This window comes from Passer domesticus, chromosome 2 (genome assembly GCF_036417665.1).
Source record: "Passer domesticus isolate bPasDom1 chromosome 2, bPasDom1.hap1, whole genome shotgun sequence".
Taxonomy (NCBI): Eukaryota; Metazoa; Chordata; class Aves; order Passeriformes; family Passeridae; genus Passer; species Passer domesticus.
In genome coordinates, this window is record NC_087475.1 from 33589867 (window position 1) to 33605856 (window position 15990).

A 15990-nucleotide genomic window follows, 5' to 3' on the forward strand; every position below is an offset into this window, starting at 1 on the left:
AAAGTTCAGTCCATTTCTCTGCCAGGTCTTTACTGATGTCTAGCTATGAGTTTACTCTCCATGCCAGCCAGCTCCATTCTCTTTTTTTTCACCCCTGCAAATCTTTCAATTTTTCTCATTTTCATACAGCACTATCACTGTACTCCTTATCCTTGCATATAATTTGAGTCCATTTGGATTCACATTTCATTTTCTAAAGCTCTTGCGGTTCTGCTTAATTATTCCTTCCTGACTATTCACATAACTAAAATGCTAACTTATGGGTCTCCTAGCCCAGTTTCTCAATGTTGTTTTCTTTGACTTCAAGAAACACCAAAGATTATTCTCCAGCTCCAAAAGTTTGGTCATTGCAGGATACTCTTTGAATCCCTTCACCAGGTCTCTTCTTACAAAAGCATAAGCATTGTCAGCTTACACAGAGTAGTACTCCACTGTTTATTGAAGGTGCAATGTTTTCAGCTGCATCCTGGTGTTAGCCCTCATCACCATTTGTTATATTCCAAGTTAGTAGCTTACTCCCAAAAAGTTTCCTAGCACTGACAGGGATGCCCCAAACTGCCTGTAAAGTCACTTTATCAGTATTCTTCCACTTTGTTTTGCCCTGGCACAACTGACAGTACCAGACATCTTTGCAATTCAATATTACACTTCTTTGTGTTTCTCTCTCAGCTGGACTAACATCACTGAACTTGGAGTGTCCAAAGCTGAGGCACTCTGAACTGGGCAGCAATTTGTGCAGCTGTCAGAAAGAGATATGCACATATACACACATGAGCACTGAGGTCCCTATCTATCTTCAGATCAACTCACACAGTTTTTCCCCTAAAGTCAGTAAGTCATCTAATAAAAGAATTTACTTCTTTCCACAAACCTTGTGCTTGCTATGTCCTTTAAACATGCAGCAATATCTCTGTTCTCTAAAGAGAACAAGCACAGGATGACAATGGAGTTCTCACACCTACAGACACAAATCACAAAATGTCAATTATTCCTGACTGAAGGGAAGCCGCCTGCAGTGACAGGTAGAACTGGGTTCAAAGCAAAATAAAGAGAGCAGAAAAGATTTCCAGATATCTAATGTATGTGAAACACTTTATGTATGGTTAAAATGCAAAGGAGGTAAGAGAAGCTATAAAAAGAGCTACAGCTGGGTATGAATGACAGCAAATGAAGAACAGAAAGGAAACGGCTCCAACACAGGACACCCCATTTCTGATCAATGGCAGTACTTATTTGTACCAGATTCTTCCTCACTTTTCTTAGAGAAAGTGGTTTTTTGTTTGCCACTGATGGATATTTTCTTGCACATCTCCATGACCATTTGTAATGTATCATATTTTACTACACAACTGGATGCCATGCTTTAGGAGTGGTACTCCCCAGTTCAGTGCCCCCACTGAAAGTTTCCACACCACCAGCACTCATCTTTTCCCCATCACAGGGAGTACAGGGCAGGTTAAACACCTCACCTCAGTAGCCTAAATTAGCCTTTTCTTTGTATTCATTACCAGTGAACAATCTTATGCTCAGACTACATGGCTGGACGGGTACCATGTTTTTGATCAGTGTGTTACTCTGCCTTGCCTTTTTAACTGTGTTGGGCATTGGCACAAGGACTTGTATCTGTGGCATCAGCAAGTGCAAAATATACTTTAGTATATTTACTCAGCTACACTTTAGTATATTTACTCAGCTGAGTATATATGCTCGGCACAACTGTCCCAGGTGGGGTAGGCAGCTTGGGGTTGAGAACATGCACATCAATGCCATTCTCATGGATGGAAACTACCTGCACAGTAACTGTGCCTTGTACTAGCATGGCATAAACCAGAACCACAATATATTTCCAAATGAAGTGCTTACGAGAAGAAACACACTGGACTTCAGAAACTGAATTAGTATCAAAAGAGCAATTAAAAAATATAGCAGAAAATATTCTGCAATACTGAAAGATTTTGCCTCAACTGTTTCAGTTTACAATCCTGGTAATCAAGAGCAATTTAGCTACTTGATATTGTGCTAGTCTCAGGAACTGATACATAGTTCCTACAGCCTGGGGATATGCCCTTTTACATGAATTTATACACCTGCAACTTATATGGTAATGTATGTTTCAGTGAATTCAATTTAAATTGAACAAGCATTGAAAGGAAAAAAAAGGTAGTATCAGCAACAAACAGATGCAAATATTGCTAGATTAACCAGGTCATTTTGGTCCCAAAGCTAGACAAGAGGCCCAAGAGCCATTTGCTGTTCTATTAGCAGCTTTGTAAATACCTCTCAGCAAGGTACAGCTCCATCTGGCAGAAGACAATTTCTTGAATTAGAATTCTGGTATTACCTCCTGGCTTACACCGTGCTGAACCATCTCACAAGCTCTGTACATAATCCAACAGTGCCTACAATGTTTGCATTAAGAAAAAATGTGTCCTTTCACAGGAAGAGATAAAACAAATGTACAAGACATTCTGGAAATATCATTAAAAGGCATAGGAAATGTTTTTCTTTGTTCAACAGTATAATTAGAAGGACTCATATTGTCTGCATAAATTCCCATCCTTTAAAGAAGCATGAGCAATACCAGAGTTTATCAAAAGGGCATGATCTGTTTAAATAGATTGACAAAGTTAAACTTGGAAGTTGGATGTTGATTTAACAATTTTTTATAGTTAAATCCTGCCTTCCCTCTACTATCAGTTTGGATAAAGATGCAAAAAGCAGAGCTCTTTGTAAAAAATCACCTTTCTGTGGCAGCAAAATTGAAAGATAAGCCAGACCATTATATTCTCTCCCACTGTCACCACATCCAAGCGTCCCCACTATTACCTAATACTTACTTGCAAAGCTGTCTCATTCATCATTCATCGCTGGAGTAATAAACAACCCTTTCAACTCTTTCAGACTGGGATATTTTGATTCCTCTTTATGCAAGGATGTCTTCATTTTACAACTTTACATATCAGGAATTTTCATGTGCTTACTGTGAAGTGTGTGCTCCCTGATTTTTTGTGACACTTATATGTGGCCCTTGAATTGCAGGAAGACCAAAACTTTTGTGGCATATTTTCCCTGGACTGCTGAATTATTTGCATCTTCATATAAATTTGCAGTTTCTAGGCCAATTCAACTAAGTGTGGGTATGTTAGCACAGTTAGAAAAGCAGCTGTTAAATGGAAAGCAAGTTCCAATCTTAATCACTTTGTAATTACACTTCCTGAAACAAATGCTAATGAAAAATAAATCCTCTTCGGTACTAATAAAAACATATTTTAAATATTTATTAATTTCTTGCTCACAAGATAGTTCTGTTTTATTTCTAGCTAAGGAACTATAAATAAGGACTTTGCTTTTAATTAAATACAATGTTTTAAGAAATGAGATGCCAAACTGAAATAATAAAACAAAGTTGATATATTAATATCTCCACTGGATTCTCTAAAGATACTTCTTCTTCAAACCCCATAATATAAACAGAAGTTATTGTCAAATATTCTAGAAAGAACATGTTTTCATTTCAGATTGCTATTTTTGTAGTTAAAAATAGCTTAGCACCTAGACAGTAAAACATACTTACTGAACACTGGTATGTGGAAACCTTTCCAGCTGAAGCAAATGTTAAGAAAATTTTTAAAAAACCAAAACTGGCTAAACAGACAAACATCATAAATTATATATGCTAAACTGCAAAATTAAGATTTATTTTAGTAAGATTCTGCACTAGCAATTCCAACCATGACATACAAGAAAATTACTATATGAGGAAATAAAATGCTCCTCTTATTAACTAACATTTTCCTTTTTCTTGTAGAGCATTTTAGGAGGCTCTTTGAAGGGGTTGCATAGCTAAAATAATCCTCCAGGAATCATAAGAAAAATGCAGGCTTTATGCAAAACATAACAAACAAAATATGCCACTGAAGTGGCCATCACACTGTGTAGAGAACATTTTTTCAAACAATTTATTTCTATTTTTGCTCCAGTTTAAGAAAGTACTTAACACATCTGACCATATCTTTAATTTTAATGATCAAAATTAGGGATATTACTGGACAGCCATGGGATCTGGTTATTTTATATGTCTCTGGTTATTTTTGTGCATTACTATGAATTTGAGGTATGAAGACAAGTGATATCACATCATCTATATGAATAAAGTCATGAGAACAGAAGATTTCAGATTTACCTTTGACTTTCAGCAGAGCTTTTGGTGAGTGGACTTGTTAATTTCAAATTCTTCCAATTTAAGATTCAGACTATTCTTTCATCAATTTTGAGAATTTATGGAAATATTTCTAGTTAGGCTGGGTTTAATAAAAGCAAATTTCATTGTAGTCACAACCTGGAATGAGTCCTGAGATCCTAAACTACCTGTAACCAGTCTTGGCAACGGTAAATGTACAGAAAGATCACACTTTACATCACAAAGACCCTGAGAAATAACCAGACAATATTTGATTTTCTATTCTTGCACCAAGAAGGTTTTGTTAATTTTAATGTTAAATGTCATTAAATCCCTAACAGCTATGCTGCTGGAATAAATAGCTGTATGCATACAAAGGCAGAAATTGTTCCTTTCTAACACATGCTTCAATGAATTATTTTATTTATTAAAATTCTCAGGACATACATAGAAATGAGAATTATTTCCTATCAAAATAGTGTATTATTTTCAACAGGAATTCATTTATCATAACAGCAAAATTTCAGCTGCTTTCAATCAAATATGTTATGCAGAAATAGTCATATTAATGGTAAAATTTGTGAACAGTAGGTTCATGTCTGGGGTATAACTGATTAGATGATCCTCATCTAAGTAAAATTCTAGATCACTTATTTAGGAATTGAACAAAGGATGTAGGAAACCAGTCACAGATGCATTAAAAAGGACATTCAGGGTAAAACTTCTAAGATTATTATGAGTCTCATTGAGAATAATTCTTCTGGAACCACAGGTGTCTCCATGAACCATAAACAACTATAACTACTTGTATTTCTTGTGCAGAAAAAATTTCCCCTAGTCAATAACACTTTAAGATTTCCCTTTTGTACATGATCAGAATTGAAGATGATGTATATCAACAATGCATTATTCCTACAAACATTATTCTCACAGAATTTGAAATTTTCTGTATGTATCCAGCATGAGCTTTTATGAACTTAAATGTAAATCTGTTATGTGACAACAGAACTGTCAAGACATATTCAAAATTTTCCCTGGAATGAGAATATTAAAGTGAAGGAAACATAACTTTTGCTGAGTTATTTTCAGCAGACTAAATGGCTGACAGGTAAAGAATTGTAGTTTGTTAACTAAATATATTTTACATCTGAGAATGAAAAAACAAATCAGTGTCCTTCCACTTCTGTCTTCTAAATATATTGTACAAATTCTTCCTGGCCTGCTTCCTGTACATATATTTTTTATGTAAATTGAAATACAATGTCTGGGTACCTTTCCGTGTACAGCCTTCACAAGAAGGTATCAATGAGGCACAGTAGAAGAATCTCTTTCAAATCTCCATATTCCCAGGGAATCAGACCTTGCTCAGCATATGGCTACACTTCACTGTGAACTACCCTGGACATTCCAGGGTCAGGAGGGAAAGAGTATGGAGAGGGGAAGGAGGGAAGGAGAGGAAGGAGGGAACGAGAGCCACTCAGTTCTGCTGAAACCATGGTTGTGTCTCATCTCACCCCCAGCCTGCCTTCCTAGGGACAGAGCCCTCCCCTCAGTCCTCTGCTCACCAGAGCCCCTGGCTCTGCCACCTGACATCAGAAATGCAAAAAATCATATCAAGACCACCAAAGGCCCCAAAACAGCATGTGGTCAGCTGAAGAAGGAGGTTGCCATTTCAAGTCCCTTTCACTTATATAGCCAGATGAATTATAGATTTGAACCTAGCTCAGGCAGATCCTGGTGAAAAGTCCTGACCACTGACCTAGGAGCCACACAGGAGCTTGGGCAGCTGTGCCTCGTCTCTGCCTTTCTCCTTATTCTCACACATCCGTGTGGGGGAGGAAAAGGTTACACGCCACTGGGCTGGAAATAGCAAGGGAAGAGATATGAATAGAGAGACAGTGAAGGACAAGAAAAGAGACTAGAGACCAATGAAGGCAGATAAATAGGTTGCAGTGCATTAAAATTTCAGTACATATATGATATCAACGCACATATTTTTTCAGTGTACAAAATTCCTATTCATATGTTTCTGTCCTGGTTATTGATTATTTCCTCTTTTGCATTTTCCTTTGAAGAATTTTTGCACAATATCAGTGTATGTCTGATGAGAAACTAATTCTGGGATTCAGCTCCAGATTCAGGCACATGCAGCTGAGAGTTATATGTGAAAGAGGTTTCTAAGTTCCCACAGCAGAAGGTGGAAAATTTAGTGTGTTTAGGCAAGCGAGTACAGGCTTACATATCCACCAGGAGCTCAGATGGGAGCTTGGACAATTATCTCTTATCAAATCAGGTATTGCAATTTAAGCTGAAGCCCGTCTTCTGGAAAAATGCTGTATTGAGAGTCAAGATACTTTTGTCACATGAAGACTGGCCAGAATAAAAATCATATTAAGATAGTACATTCATCCACCTTTTGTTCTACATTTTTCTAGAATAAAAGATACAAAAAAAATTACTGCTTCAATTAGTCAATAACTGAAGATAACATTAGGGTGGTTTGATGATCAAATTATTTCAAAATTGATATGGGTTTGATTTACTTGTTTTTCAAATGAAGTGTTAATTAAATTTTTTAAATATTAACTTTTAATTAAGTACACTATATTGATGCATAATTATTCTAATTTACTGTGGCATTCATAGTCATATCCATATTTGTGCATAAATACTATTAAAATTTGTCAATATAAATTGATAGTTTTTACCCTTTAACTCTCATAAATCAGGAAGTAGTAGAAGTCAAATACAGTATTTATTTTGTAATGTGCTACAGTGAAACCTTTATTTTAGAGCTGCTGAAACAACTATGTAAGTATATGCAATACTTAAGATACAATATGCATTAATTAGCTTTGTAACACAAGAGCATAGAGTTGGTTCTGGTCAGCCAAAAAAAGGGGACTTCAAAAAGCTAATTCTCCCCATCTCGGGATATCCCTTCAAAATGTCAGGGCAATTCTTCCCTTTCCTTTCCACTGAATGCAGAAGGAATACAAATGAACAGGCTGAATTACATGGATGAACTCAAGTGTGATGAGTCATATTTGAAGTCAGCTATCCTATTTCTAACAGTTGTCTTGCTGCTTATGAGAAAAATGCAGAAAGTTCTGGAGTAACAACATCATAGCAAAAATCTGTGCCTTCTCTGTGGTGACGGTTCATCTCAAAGGTGACCTAAAAAGCCACAAATAAGGCTAAAAACCCTTGTTAAAAGCATTATCATATCATTCATACTTATGAGTGTAGGTGTGCAGACTTTTGTGCTGTGCCTGATGACCCAGTTCATACCAGGCAGAACAGCCTGCAGACACTGCTTATGTTGGGAAATCATCTGATTTTCAATTACCCTCCAAATTGCCAAGGCCCTGAGGGCACCCACAGACCCCACTGTCCATGTACCACCCCTCTGGAGCTCCCTTCCACTCATGGCCCAGGATCCCATTTCACCCCTCTCCAGGGCTCTTCCAGCCAGACATTCTCAATGTTAGAAAAACACATTGCAAATGACGTAGAAGTGCATTTTAGCAAAGGGTGGATTTTTTAATAGTCATCTGCATTAAAAAAAAAGAAATTTAATAGTTATTACTACACTAAAATAGTTCAGAAATTAGGTGCTTTTCTAAAATTATTTTTGAAATTTCTGCATAATTAGAAAACTTAGAGATTTCAAAACATGTAATTCTACCCCACCTGCAGCAGTAATTATGACAAGCACCAGCTCACTACGCTTTGCTTAATTTTTTCAGTAATAGTTGTTTATTGTATTTATTAATAGAATTCTATTCACTATCTCAAAACTTATGGAAAAGCTGACCGCTCATTTTGAACTTGTTTCTATCTCTTCCTATCAGAATAGACATAGAAATTAATATTTTTATGGCAGTTTATTCTGTGCATGTAAAAGTGTCAATTATTTTTAACCTCTTAAGAGAAGACATTTTATCTGTCACTGAACTTTTGAATTTGACATCAATTAAAGTTCTCCCATTAAAAAGGAGTTATTAGAGCAACAAGAAGACTTACACAATCAATCTGTCAAAATTGTATTACTGCAAAACTTTCAAAAATAAAACCTTTCCTGTCAAACAGGCACAATTTGTAGGTGGCAGGCTTTAACTTCAAAATGAAAGCCCAGAGATCCCCAAAACCCTATTTTACTCCCATATCTGTGATAAATAAAAGCAATTTTTAAAAAATATAACATTTAAGGAACAAAACATGACAGCCTATGTATACAGGAGAATACTACTCTGTCTCTCATCACATTAGCCACCAAGCCAAATAATCCATATGGTGAGAGGTCTAAAAATGAGATATAATCTAAACTGCTTTTAGTCTGATGAATCTTATTTATGAAAATATAGAAAATATTTTATTTTACTAATATGGTAATGATCACATGCTGGCTTCAATAATCAGTGGAAACGGCATAAGGAAATATCAATATCAACAACAATCCAAAGTCTCAAATTTAAATAAAAGAGACCACTGATTACAGCGAATTCTCACCAAAGCAGAGAAAGCAGAGGACAAGGCCTGTATTTGACTGTTCTCCCAATCACTGCACGTAGCCTCTACTGTAAACAGTCCTCACTGATATACTGTATTTAAGAAATACAAAACAATTCTTTTGTTGGTTTTGGTTTTGAGGTTTTTTTAATCTTACTGGGTTTTGGCCTTTGCTGGTTTGAAGTGTTCTCAATTTTCTTTCTTCACTCCCTGGTTTGATAATTCACAGCTACATCGCCCACCTCCTTTCTTTTAACATTTTGTTTATCACTATCATTACAGACAAACCTGTGCTCTTGCTGAGAAAAGCATACTTTCCATCTCTAAAAATCTCCTTGCTACAATAGGATAAGCAAAAATGCCATTCAGTCTATTTCAAAGCAAATCCCCTTCAAGACACATTAATTCTCAGTCACAATGGAAAAAAAAAAAAATAAACAAGGTTTTAATGAACGGCAGGGACAGCAATCAAATTTTCAGAGTCCAGCCTGCACTTCAGTAAGGCAAATTTTCGCAGAAATTTAACAAACTAAGCAACAGTGTTGCAATGCTGCTTCTGCATTTGGTTTTCAAAAGACAAGGATTTAGGCACAAGGCATCAATTTAGAACCTCCCCAGAAAGGCCTGCAAGAATAAATCAAAAAGGGTAAGATCAAGAGAAGCATGTGTAGCGGCCAGCTTTTCTGACAGAGAAATTGGAAAATAGGTGAAAAAAGCTAAAGTATGTAAAAGTCATTAAATACAAACAGCTGTGAAACTGGTGTAAAAAAACAAGAACACTTCCAGCAAATCCTGTCCCATGCACAAGTCTATACACAGAAAACTTGCAATATTTAGAAGGATTATTATTAGCTCATATTTTTCTTCTTTGCAGGTGGGCTATTTCCACTGGATTTAATGGCCATGTGACCTGACAGCCTGAAGGACAGCACACACAGCTCTCACACATTGCAGCCCCACAGCTAATCTCAATATGATTAACTACTTCTGGACCAGATACCCACTCAAGACCAATTAAGAAGACACCAACAGCCAAATTGTTTAGTTGCCTGTGAGAATACCTTTTAACCTATAGGACAATACTGCCTATAAAGCCCCAAAAAAGAAGGATTTTTTTCCCCAGAAAGTCATAGGGAGAGAAAAGGGCTTTGTACATCACTGAAATGTTGTGTCAAGGAGATGAAATAGATGAGTCCTGGAATAACAAATATCATGGAGGGAAAATAACTTGTACCCTAATTACAGGCAAACCAAGATTATATCATACCCAAAAGAGAGTTTCAGTGAAAAAGAAAGCCAGTCTGGACTAGTTGAACCACGGAAAGGATGGAGCACAAAAGCTGGTGTGATTTCAGAAATAATTTGCACATTTTAGAAAACCATGCTTATAGGAGCATGGACTTTTTTTTTTTTTTATGTACCTGTTCCACTTCTTAGTTGTCATGTTTTCTCTCTGTAGTTTAAAATCAGTGGCTTCCCACATTTGTGGCAAATATCTCCTTTTGATAAATATTTTCTAAAAAAATTAACTAAGATTAAGACTCCGCATTAGATATTTTCCCCCTTGTATAACATGGAGATACATGCAACACACTGTCAGTTGGGCAGGAAATCTACCAAAGCTTTTCCTTTTCCATGTGCAGAATATACTGAGATGGTAACAAAAAGAAATTCAACCCAATTGTTAACTCAAAGACGTAGTAGAAGAAATCAGCAAAAACTATTTCAGTCCTACTTCTTTCCTTGCCAGAAAAAATACCTCTAATCTTAGCTAGCAAAACAAGGTGGCAATATCAGCCAACATGATCACAAGAGTGGTGTCACTCAAGAGAGACTGTAGACACTCCTTTCTTCTCACACAGACTTACTTATGGTTCAGGTAAGGCACCATCAAACCTTTTATTTCAAGTTCTGCAATGAAACATGAGTGCTAGACCACAGCGGAGCAGAGATGTGGACACAATAGCTCCTGACACATGGCCCACATTCTCGTTAGCACTGCTGACATTGATGAATTATCTTGGGGAATAATGCACTGACCTCTTTTAACTGCTTTCTGATTTAATAGACTCCATTAAAAAGAAAAATTTAAATCACAGTCATGACAAGCCTAACAGCATAATGGTACATATGACCTTCAGTTTGTGCCTTTTAGCATTTAACAAAAGCATATTTACCCCAATGCAAAAGCAAAAAAGGCTACAAATTAACTCCTACCTTCTACTGTAGAAGTTTAATCAAATAGAGTTTATTTTCAGTCCAGAAACCCCCTAAAACTGGATAGCACCTATTTTAATTATCTTTTATCTAACCATGAAATCCTGTGCATTTAGATACAGAACCGCTTAAACTAGTTTGAGAGGATTTGGTGGAAATTAAATGCAGTGAAATGAAAAATGAGGTAATTTACTTTCCTTTTAAAAGCTTGCTGGAAAGGTGAATATTCTCAGCTATGATTTCAGCTCATGTTAGTAGTAGTAAAATATGAAACCCTGTGGCCAGACATATCAGCAAAGAGTTTTTATTTAAATTTCATCAGCTTTCAGTGAAAAGTTGTTTTCTGCAGATTTTTCTAGTAATTATTTTTTCCAGTTATTACATGACTGCTATTTAAAGAGACACTGAAGAAGCACTACACTGCTCTTAGGGGCAAACATTCTGATTTTCAAATCCACCTTTCAGCATAAATCATATCTGCTATAAAATCCTGGGCTTTAGAGATACTTCAAGAATTTTTTCATAAAAATATTCTGGTAATTTTTAAAAACTACTTTCACAAACTTTCACAAAACATATCTATCTCATCCACCTATTTATAGTAAGACTTCTTCTCTTTATCTTCTTTACAGATTGATAGAAAAAAAGAGGAAAACATTTGAGCAGTCGAAACAAAAAAACTCTACAAATAAATAAATAATACCTTTCTTACTATAATATTCACTTATGTAATGATCACCATAGCTCTGAAAGAGGAATTTATTTCAGAAAACTTGTATATCCTCATCTCATGCTTAAAACTAGCTATGGAAACTAGAGTTGAAAGAAACACAATTTTTTTTTTTTAATGTTGAGCCAAGGCAAGAACTAACTTCTTCATAGACACAGGTTAAATCTCCATTGTAGAAAAAAAATCGTTTAATTCAGGTCCATTCTAATAAAAATCCAATAAACAATCTCTTATGTATGTTAAAACACAAATGCATAGAGTGAGCTAACTGTGGGGTAGCTACAAGAGTTGCTCTATCCTGATGCACACCTGATTTAGTTCATGTATTTCAATATTCACCTCTGTGTGAAAAAATCATTAAATTTAACACAATGTCAGTAGGCTAGATGGTCCTGAATGGGTGAAGAACAAGAAGCTGGGTTTTAAAGTACAAAAAGCCTTGCTCCAAGAGCATGCGCAGTGTGAGCCTCTAAATGGGCTTACCAACTACCAGCTTCAATCTGAAATAAGGCCTGGATGCACAATGGCCTCTCTCAGCCTTCCTCCTCTCTTCTCCCTCCACCAGTTTCTATGAGAAGGAAATGAGGATAGAAAGGCCAGATTGGAAATACAGCATGTACCAACCCATTTATCAACCTGGGAGTCTCAGGTCCAAGGACCTAGGGGTGATGTGTGACCTCACCTCTGCACCATGCACCTTTAAGCCACTTCTAGTAAAGCCAAGGAGTTTTTGCAGAACTCAAAAAAAATTAGAGTTTTATTCCTCTTTATAGATTTGCAGCTAGCCCATCACTTCAAAATATGAACCAGAGTATGTTCATAGTGTTTTCTATTAAAACAATATAATGTTTTTGTTTGCTATAAGCAGAAATAAGCCAAATTTCACTATACTAATGCATTTTCTTTTATATTTGCATGGAACCTGGTGATAAGTTCTGGCAACAGGAGTACTACTGGGTATTGGAGAAGACATAACAGGAAGAAAGAAGTCACTAATTCTGCTGAAACTTAAAGAAAGCCTTTATATATTTATAAGTTGGTAATATTCACCAGAAGTTAGCTAAGCAAATTAATATATTCTTCTGTTATTAAAACATGTGATAAAATTTCTTCAAAATACTTTAGATTAGTGTCTTTTAAGAGGAGCCAAACTACACTGTTTTTATGCCCTTACCTTTTCTACTCTCAGGAAAAAGACTAGTATTTTCAAGAAGGATTGCATAAAGGCTGTCCCTTCATGTTTCCAGAATGCCTCAGCACAGCTCGTAGATTCTTTAATACAACCTTTTCTTTCCTGGTCTCTAGTTTCCCCTTTCCATCAGTCCTAATCATGAAGTAAAATTAGAAAATCGTAGTTGGTATAGAAAAGAAAGGAGCTTATCTTGCCAAACTTTACCTGTGTAGGAATTCCAGGCTCCCTCTGTACTTAATAGCACTATAAGTACGTACACAGAGCAAAATCCTTCCTGTGTATTTTAAATACAAAGCTTGGAATATCATCTCCAGGTGTGCTTAGGCAAATTTGTTCAGTGGAGATTAACACTGTAAGATACAACAGGTTAATATGAAGTCTTGAAAGATCACTCTTGTCCTCACAGGTTGTATCAGCTAAATGACATAGCTGGTACATCTGGTAGATGAAGTGGGGGAGAATTTTATTACTTTTCTTCTACAAAGGGAAATACAATCCAAGATATCTTGAAATCCTTTGCATAAAACAGTTTCTATAGGAGTAGCACTGCACAAATACAGCAGAATATCTGCTTTCTGACACTGCCAAAAACATCTAGAAATCATTACTCTTAAAATTATTTTCATTCCAAGTGCTGTTGGGAAGTTATTAGATATTGATTTAGTTGGTAGCCTGTACTTATAAAAGGTAACCAAGAATGGGTTATGGTCCATGTTAAGAAAATAGAGATATATATTACATTTACCACTCTCCTTGTTGTTCATTGATTTGTTTTTAAGGTGTTAAATTGCTTTATACATTTTGTGACTTATAAGATCCATGGCATACAATTTCTAACAGAATACTCTATAAAAATGATCACTCCTATAACCTGTATATCTAGTAGGAACTCTAGCATGATCATAAATTGCCAAGCAAGAGACCTAATTTTTCCATTCATACAAGATGCAAATATGCTTTTCAGAATAAATCAGGATCAGTATCCTGCATTTCCACTTAAGAAAAAAAATTAAATTCTCATCTGGTTGCAGTGTAATCCAAACCATTTTAATTTCTGTACTCTATTTTAATGTGGCTATTTTTTTCCTCACTTAATTTAGTGATACGTGCCAGTAGACTAAAACTATCTGCAAGAATTGGATTTAATGCATATTATGTATATATACATTATTGCTCAGAAGGAAAAAAGCATACCAGCAAATATAACAGAAATGTGAGTAGTTGGCATCCATGCAACAGTGAGGGAAAAGCTTTCAGAATTACATTAATTACTTGTATGATAGAGCAGTATTCTTTAAAAGTTGTCGTGTAATACTCCTGAGCTTAACCTTTCAAATTTATGAATTTCTGAATACCTCAAAGATTCTATGTTCCAAAGAACCACTGATTTGGAAAAAAAAAAACAAAAAAAAAAAAAAACCACCACCAAAAAAAACCCACAGACTTCTTCACACATCATCACAGTCTTATTTAGGGCACACTTTCCCCCATTTTACACCTGGCCGGACTTGGGGATGTCTTGGACTTTTCTCTTTGTTTTTCATAGCCATTTATACCAGGAGATAGTCTGAATTTCATATCTAATGTTTTGTATTCATAGGAATCTAGAAACAGTAGATTTATCCTAGTGAAAGGGAAAGATACTCTGAAACCCAAAAAGGCAATCCAGAAATTATATATGAGACACCCTAAATGGCATATAACATTTCAGAATTTAAAATAAGAATATTTTTTAGTATCAAAACAGCTGATCTGTCTCTTAGATTGGTATGGTTCGTGTTTACTCTTCAACTTGCTGCCTTTTTTTCCTCTCTAAAAAATGTTTCTATCTGATAGTAATTCCACACTCAAGTCTTGATGATAGGGGATTACATTTATTTTATTCATTTGAGGTACCAGCATTCATTCTTGACTGTTATTGACCTGAACACAAAGTTTATGTCAGTAAAATTTTAATTTAACTTTTTTGTGTGTTTCATAGATATATACATGCACAATTTATAATCACTTTTAAACCAGTCTATTTCTTCACTTTGAAATATTTGAAACCAAGTATTTTATGAGCCAGTGATCAACTAATAATGTTTTGATGAGAACTATTATACAAATTGAATATTTTACTTTTTTTAATATATATACCTTAAACTATGTAATATTGTTGCATATATCACATTTTACTATTATTTGTTTCCTTGCTCAAAACCTCACCTGATTAACTAATGTCAACATTTTGTAGTCAGATCTATTTCTTGGAAATTGTTTGAGGTATATTTAGGGTTTGGGTTCATTTAATTATAAATGAGATCAACACAGAGGATCAAATGAGAAGAGTTACACATGAGTCTGAATCAAATTTGACATTTCAACACAAATAGATACTCGTAAAGTTCTTTTCTTACATTAAACCATTTTGAATACTAATGGATATTATCATACCAAAGCAATTGTGCAAAACTGCACTGGAATTACTAGACTATAGTCTCACATTGGTTGAAAAAGTAGAAGGCAATTCCACTATCCTGCAGGACTTGGATAAAAGGAAGTATTGTAAAACAAAGAACATTTTAAACTTCAACATGGACAAATGCCAAATCCTGCCCCAGGGGGAAGAAAAGCCCCTGCAACAACATCTGGGGAGAGAGCAACCAGGGAGCAGCTCGGCAAGGAAGGCTCTGGAGTGGTGATCTTCACATGAGCCCGTGGGAAGCTCAGCACCAGAGGCAGCCAACAGCCTCTGTGGCTCTGTGGAAAGGGGAAGGGCTCCTCCAATCTGAATATTTCTCTGATCCTATGATTAAATACTACCTCAATGACTTTACCCCATAATATTGAAGTGACACATCTGAAGGATCACTGCTTCCTATAGAGCCAAACGAAACAGTGGATCATTGCAACTGCATTTTAAATGTCCTTTATCAAAATCTCTGGGGATGAAACACACATTTCACAGAGCTTAAAGGCTAAAACCATACTAAAATTTTAATACCTGAATCACATTGTCTTATTTTGTGATGAGTGAGACAAGAATTTAAATTCCATTTTCTTTATTGGAAACTAAAAGCTAATACAAAAGACTTCACAATAAGAGGAAAAAAAAAAGTAATACTTGTGTGTCCAGAGGCAAAACAATTCAAAGTTATTAGTTCTACTCAGAAGACA

The 15990-nt window shown here is 35.6% G+C and overlaps 1 protein-coding gene across 1 annotated transcript in view; it reads right to left on the reverse strand.

Moving 5' to 3' along the window:
- The window catches only part of OCA2 (OCA2 melanosomal transmembrane protein), a 184095-nt gene that overhangs the window by 15967 nt on the left and 152138 nt on the right, over positions 1 to 15990 (reverse strand). The gene's annotated exons all lie outside the window — the stretch shown is intronic.